The 7,582-nt window shown below is 50.7% G+C and overlaps 1 pseudogene; it reads right to left on the reverse strand.

The window, feature by feature from the left end:
• Positions 1-962: 962 nt before the first annotated feature.
• LOC100301250 (ras-related protein Rap-2c) lies at positions 963-2,252 on the reverse strand (annotated as a pseudogene).
• Positions 2,253-7,582: the final 5,330 nt, after the last annotated feature.

Here is a 7,582-nt window from a genome sequence, read left to right on the forward strand (position 1 = left end):
CAGGAGAGAGGGTCAGAGGAGAGCCGTAGGCTAGCTGGGTTTCAAGGCTCGAAAGGAAGCACCCAGCCACCCCATCCCCAACGTCCAGGGGAAAGAGAAAGCAGTAAGAGACAGGGGAGGTCCCGGCCTAGCCCCCTCCTTGGGGTAAACTAGTTCTCAGGCACTGTGAGGTTCGAAAATATTTGTGTGTGTGTTAAAATCCATTCTTCTAGTCAAACATGATATGTAAATATAACACCCAGAGCCTAGTATAACCACCACTCTGTAACTTTCCTTTAATGGAATTATTTTAGACCTCAGGCAGAGCTTTGTTGTTATATTTTTTTCTTAGAAAGATGTTCAAATGGCTATGGGCTTCCCTGGTGGCTCAACTGGTAAAGAATCCGCCTGCAATGTGGGAGACCTGGGCTCAATCCCTAAGTTGGGAAGATCCCCTGGAGAAGGGAACAGTTACCCACTCCAGTATCCTGGCCAGGAGAACTCCATGGACTATATAGTCCATGGGATCGCAAAGAGTCGGACTCAACTGAGAGACTTTCACTTCACATGGCTAAGCTAGTTCCTAAATTTTAAAAGTTGGTTGCGGTGGGGGAGGTAAAATTGCTAACTTGTGCAAATAAACACAAGCAACTCATATCAAAGACTAATTTTTTAAATTAAGCCAGTGCAAGAAAGATGTCTACTATCATTACGTGAAAACTATACAAAAAGATTCATGTTTTGTTTCTATTTCAGTACTGGTGTTAAACTAGGCAGGTATTCAGACAACATATCTGACTCTGGCAAGAGACAAGTAAAAAAAAAACTTGCAATTGAAAGCACTTCTGCAGAAACAAAGATGCGGGGCCATTTTCACTCTAGTAACTAACTTGTCCTGGAAAATAACTGAAAAGCAAAGATATGGTGTACAGAAACCTTAGGAACTGGAGCTTAAGTTTTAGAAAGACAAATATCAAAAACTATCGACTTCTAAAGTCATTTTATTTTCACTTAATCGACAGATCGACAGATGCAGAAATCGACTAGATGTCAATTACAAAACTGAAGGCAGATCTGAGCTATCTCTGCCCGAGTACACAGTTGATTTTTCCCCTCCCAGAGTATACAGTATCCCTTTCAAACCATGGCTATGTATGTCATAACTATATTTAGAAGTACGCAGAGAGGAAAATACTACTGCAATTCAAGGCTGTAAATGAAAGGGAAACACATCAGAGCCTCATGGAATGGAAAGCTGAAACGTCAGTTCGTGTTCCTCAATCAATATCAAACGTCAGATGACACTGGAAGGTGTTAATTATGACCAAAAAAAAAAAAAAAATCCTGTAACAAATTCCACTGAAGAAAAGGGTAGGCTTTCTTCATACAGGAGGTAAAAAATTGATTTTTGGTTTCTCCTCCCAGCACTGTCAGAAGTAAACACAGTTGCAAAGTTCTCAACAAATATTTAAGAAGCTCTGTGGACAGTCTGAGGCACGGATTTGAGTCAATATATAGAAGTAACCACTTGTTTACAGCGGAATAACTTTCTTTAAAAACGCAGAGGAGCAAAGGGAGCTTCAGAAATCACGAAAAGCGACGAATACAGGCAAGAGGAACCGCCGCGCATCAGCCGATGAATCTTTCGGACGGCCACGTCTCCTGCGCGTTGGTGGGGACCGCCGGAACCACTTCCTCGGGCGGGGCCAGGGCCTCCATCTCGCGCACCACCTGCGTGAACACCTGGTCCACCATCAGTTTGCTCTTGGCCGTGACCTCCAGGAACGGGCACCGCCACTCGCGGGCCAGCGCGCGGCCCTGCGCCGTCAGCACCTGGCGCTGGGCGTCCAGGTCGGCCTTGGTGCCCACGAGCACCAGCGGCACGGCCTTGGGCCCCCGCAGCCGGCCCATGCGCTCGCGCAGCGGCCGCACCGCCTCGAACGAGGCCTCGCTGCACACGCTGTAGAGCACCACGAAGCCGTCGCTGTTCTTGATGTACAGGTCCTTGAGAGTGACCAGGTGCTCGGCGCCCACCGTGTCCACGATCTCCAGAAGGGCGGGCGCCGCGTTCACCTCGATCACCTTGCTGAAGAGCTCCTCCACCGACGGCTCGCACTGCTCGGGGAAGCTGCCGCAGGCGAACTGCGTGGCGAGCGCCGTCTTGCCCACCGCCACGCTGCCCAGCAGCACCACCCGGTAGCCCTTGGCCGGTCGCAGTCCCAGGCCCGCCATGGCCGAAGAGCGCGGCTGGCGGGACGCGCGGCGGCAGGAATGGCGCGCGGAGGCGGGGGCCTGGCGGGGGCCGCGCGGGGCGGGGGGCGGGGAGGGAGGGGCGAGGGGGGCCGGGAGGGAGGGGCGAGGGGAGGGGCGGGACCCGGGGGCCGGGGCGCGGGCTCCGGGCCGGGGCGCGGGCTCCAGCCCGGGCACGGGTAAGCTAACCCCTCTGCGCCCAAGCCCGCCCTGCCCGGCCCGGCTCTGCCCCCTGCGGCTCAGAGGCCACCCTCCCCAGACCCTGGGCCCCGCGCGCCCCTCCGCCGGCCCCAGTTCCCTCGCCCCGCGCAGCGTCTGCCCCGCCCCCGGCCCGAGCGGCCCGGCGCCGGCCTCGCCCACCGGCCGCGCCGCCCTGGCCTCTGTCTCGGCTCGGTCCGAGCTGCCCGGCCCCGCTCCGCCTTCCCCAGGACCCCGCGGGCGGGCCGGCGGGGACCCCGCCCTCAGCCCGGGCTCCCTGCCCTCCCTCCGAGGAGAACCCCTTCCGTCCCGGAGCAGATGGTAACCGGATACCTTCCACGTCAACCGGGAAATAGCCGCATTTCTTCACATTTCAGATCCAGTCTCGTGGCCCGAAGCCAGACTGGCCTCACTCAAGGTCAGGCCTGGGGAGCCGCGGCCCCTCTGCAGGCCTGGGGACCCCAGGGAAGAGGTAGCGTGTGAAGGAGCTTCAGGCCGAGGGTCCCTCGTCACTCCCTCCTGGCACCCATTCCATGGCCTGGGCCCCTCATGCCCCTCCCTGCCTTCCCTCGGGCCCCGCCAGCCCCCTCTTGTCACTGAGCGGAGTCCAGAGTCCAACTTTTATAAAGTCCAGAACTCTATAAAACGTTGATCACATTTCACTCCCCTACTTAAACCCTCCTGGCTTTCTGTTGCGCCCTCCTAACCTTAGAGTAGAGATCACGTAACTCCATCCCAACCCAGACAATGGAAGCGTGTACCCATTCATCCAGCAGCAGGCAGCCAGGGAAAGCCCTGGGCATCCGCGCTTTGGGGTCATCTAAAGGGGATCCCCAAGTCTGACTCCCCTGCCCCAGTCATTTTCGAGCTTCTACACCGGCCACACAACCGTCTTGCTGTTCCTTGATGTCAGAGGAGAAAGGCTGTGCGGGGATAGAGGGGACAGGGCACGCAGTCCTGGGATTGCACACCTGAGTAAGCCCCGCCCACTGTCCGCTGCAGGCACTCACAGATGCCCGAGGGCTTCAGGAGACCTGCAGGCCTGGGCTGGAAGTGGAGATGAGATAGCCCTCCCCTAGGCTTGGGGTACCGATGAATCTCCCTCGTTCCAGTGCAGCCTGAGGGGCAGCACCCCAAGACCGACGGAGCTGAGGTTTTCTGCCTCCCTGGCAGCACAGACTCAAAGTTTAAGTGACAGTAAGACATCCTGCACTTAACTGTCTGTGGTCAGTGACAGAATGTGCTTTTCTATAAATAGCACAGAACATCTGCAGTGTATAATATGAAACATATACTTATTACAACAGACAACTTGGTTTCTAAACAGATATTACAAGACTTATTCTCTGACTGCAGGATAACAAAACTAAAAAAATGTTTAAAAGATAAGCTGTAAATATTCTCTGGAGAAATGCAAGTTCCACACAGGTTTCAACAACTCCCCTTGGATAACTTTTGAGGGAACTTAGGCAACTCAGGGTCAAAACAAGTCACAAAACACAGGAGGAAAACTTCACTCTGAGTGCCAGCCGATGGAAACACCAGACAATAAAATCACATCCAGAAACCTGCGGATATTAGTATTATTAGACATACAAAATAATTATGTTATATGTGTTTAAAGATTTAAAAGAAAAGCTTAAAAATATGAGCAAGGAATAAGAGACTATAAACTATGGTCAAATAATTTGAAAGAAATTCTACCCTTACCCCGCCCCCCCCCCCAAAAAAAGTACCTTTGGCCACCTGATGCAAAGACCTGACTCATTAGAAAAGGCCCTGATGCTGGGAAAGATTGAAGGCAAAAGGAGAAAAGGGCGGCAGAGGATGAGATGGCTAGATAGCATCGCCAATTCAATGGACTTGAATCTGAGCAAACTCCAGGAGATGGTGAAGGACAGAGAAGCCTGCTGTGCTGCAGTCCATGGGGTCCCGAAGAGTTGGATGTAAGTTAACGACCAAACAACAACAAACCTTCTAGAAATGGAAAATATAATAATTTATTATTTTACTTAACACAAAACACCCATTGATAGGTTACATAGAAGTTTAAACATGGTTGAAGAGAGAAATAGAACCAACATTATTCAGCGATGTGAATAGCCCTGGACCGGTTTCCACGGTACAGTGCCCTGCGCCTGCAGCAGGCAAGGGTTTCTTCAGGCTGCCGTGAGACTAACGGACATTCGCAGAGTGCCTTAAGTTGACAGTTGGCTGGTTTGAGCCTGTCATTATTATCTGAGGCTTTTAAAACCCTTAACAAAGTCAGCCAGCCCCGTAGTCTATCTTATTACCGTTGCCTCAATGCAGTTAAAGTTCCGCTGCTAGCATGGAGGCCCATGCTTCCCCTGCCGCCCGAATCACATCCTAATCCAGCCCTAGCAAGTCATCAGAACTGTGCCACAGGCCAGAGCTCATCACCGGCTCACTCAGCACCAGCAGTAAGGGCCCTACCATGGGTCTGAAGCGTGTGTGATGCATCTTAGAATTCTACCCCTAAGTTTTGCTTTCTACAGCCTCTTCTGGTACTAACTCTCTTAATTCAGATTCCCTCCCAAAGCAGAATCTATGACATGGGACTTGGTCTAGTGGGCGAATAGTTTATTTTTGGAAGTGATCACTGGGATCCAGAATGGAGGCGCTGGAAGAGAGAAACAGGGAAGGTGCGGGGAATCCCACACCACGTGTATTCTTGAGTTATCGCTGTGCAGTACTTGAGAAAACGTGTAGGATGTCAGAATTGTCCACTGATGCACAGAAGCCCGGGAGGCATGTATCCACTGGCACCCATTCCTCACGGCTCCAGGGTTGCCCTGCGAACTCCCTCTTCCAAGGTGCACATGTGCCCAGGAGGTTGAGTGAACTCCAGAAGCATCCAAGTAGCAGCAGTGGAGACCCAGGGGTGTGCAGTGCAGCTGAGGCAAGTGGCAGCCAGGCTCCACCCGCACAGCCAGATAGCTGCTGCAGCCATGACTAGGGCAAGAAAGTGGACCCAGGGGACATGAGACTCAAGCATAAGAGACAACCGACTCAGCTCTATTTACTTCTAAATTGAAGTACAGTTGCTTTACGATGTTGTGCCAATGTCTGCTGTATAGCAAAGGACTCAGTTATACACATATATGTTCTTTTAAAAATTATTTCCCATTATGATTCAGCCCAGGAGATTGGATATAGTTTCCTGTGGTATATAATAGGACCTTGCTGTTTTATGGTTGTTGTTTATCCATCCTAAATGTAATAATTTGCATCTACCAACCCCAAACTCCCGGTTTATCCCTCTCCCTCCTCCCCTCCCCCTTCACAGCTGTAAGTCTGATCTCTGTATATGTGTGGTTCAGTTCTAATTGCTGAAAATACCTCATTGTGGGGGTGTGTGTGTAGGAACATATTATCTGCAAAGGAGGAGAATATTACTTATTTCCTCTTCTTTTATTGCTTTAGCAAATATAACAATATTGAACCAAAATAACAATATTGAACCAAAGAGGTAATTGCTGGCATCCCTCCACATTTCTGAACAACAGAAGTGTCTTTACATTGTGTGAGTAATATGCTGTATGCTTGTGTACTCCGATACTTTTTACCATAAGAGAAGGTTATTGTCTACTTACACCTTAGCATTTTTACTGGGAACAACAGCAGTTTTTTGTTTGTTTTGGTTTTGGTTTTTTGGACTCTGACAGATTCATAAGGTTTTTCTTCTTTAATTTTGAGAATTCAATAATTGTAAGTTGATGGATTTCCTGTTGATGAATCATTCTGTTTCTCACCTCCTCTCTTACCACCCTTCTCACTGCCTTCTCGACACAACGCCCTGTTCCTCTGGCAGGACAATCTCTTTTCCCATCACAGAATTCTCATATTCGCTCTTCTCTCCCCCTAGAATTCTGTTCCTCAGATGTCTGCATGGCTCACTCCCTCATTTTTAAAAACATTTATTTGGATGCACCAGGTCTTAGCTGCGGCGTGCAGGCTCTTCTTTGTGGCATGTGGGATCTAGTTCCTTGTTGTTGGTCAGTCACTCAGCCATGTCCAGCGCTTTGCAACCCCATAGACTGCAGCATGCCAGGCTTCACTGTCCTTCACCGTCTCCCAGAGTTTGATCAAACCCATGTCCACTGAGTTCAGTGATGCCGTCCACCATCTCATCCTCTGCAACCCTCTTCTCCTCCTGCCCTCAATCTTTCCCGGCATCAGGGTCTTTTCCAATGAGTTGGCTCTTCACATTAAGTGGCCAAAATAGTGGAGCTTCGGATTCAGCATCAGTTCTTCTGTGAATATTCAGGACTGATTTCCTTCAGGATTGACTGGTTTGATCTCCTTGCAGTCCAGGGGACTCTCAAGAGTCTTCTCTAGCTCCACAGCTCAAAAGCATCAATTCTTCGTCCCTGACCAGGGATTGAACCTGAGCCCCCTGCATTGGCCGCATGTAGTCTGAACCACTAGACCACCAGGGAGGTCCTTTACTCCATCCATTTTATTTAAGGCTCTTGCTCAAATATCACTTACTGAAAGGGGTCTTCCCTTATCCCTTTAGTAAGTTACAGGTGGAATTGTATCCCTCCAAATCCATGCATTGAAGTTTTAGCCTTCAATACTTCCGAATGTGACTTTATTTGGAAATAGGGTTTTTTCAGATATACTCAGTTAAGATGAGGTGCTACTGGAGCAGGGTGAGCCCCACTCTAGGATGACTGGTGCCTCATGAAAGGGGACATGTGGGCGCAGACACAGACAGGAAGAGCAGCACGTGGAGAGGAGGGCAGACTGGGGTGGCGTTTCTGCAGCCGAGGACGCCAAAGGTTGCTAGAAAATCACTAAAGATTGAGGGAAAGGCATGGCACGAGTTCTTCCTCACAGCCCACGGAAGGAATGAACCCTGCCAACACCCTGATCTGAGGGTTCTGGCCTCCAGACTGTGAGACTGTAAGTTTCTGTGTGAGTCACCCAGTTAACAGCAGCCCAAGGAACTAACACCTCAACCTGTAAGAGGGCTAGGGCTTCAGCCCAGGAATCTGGGGGGATACAACTCCACCTGCCATGAACCCACAGCTCACTGCCCTGCTGAGCTCCTTTGGGCTGCTGTGACAGAACCCCGGAGACTGGGTATTCATCGCGCACGTTTCTGGAGACTGGGAAATCTAAGGCCGAG

This window comes from Bos taurus, chromosome 21 (genome assembly GCF_002263795.3).
Source record: "Bos taurus isolate L1 Dominette 01449 registration number 42190680 breed Hereford chromosome 21, ARS-UCD2.0, whole genome shotgun sequence".
NCBI lineage: Eukaryota > Metazoa > Chordata > Mammalia > Artiodactyla > Bovidae > Bos > Bos taurus.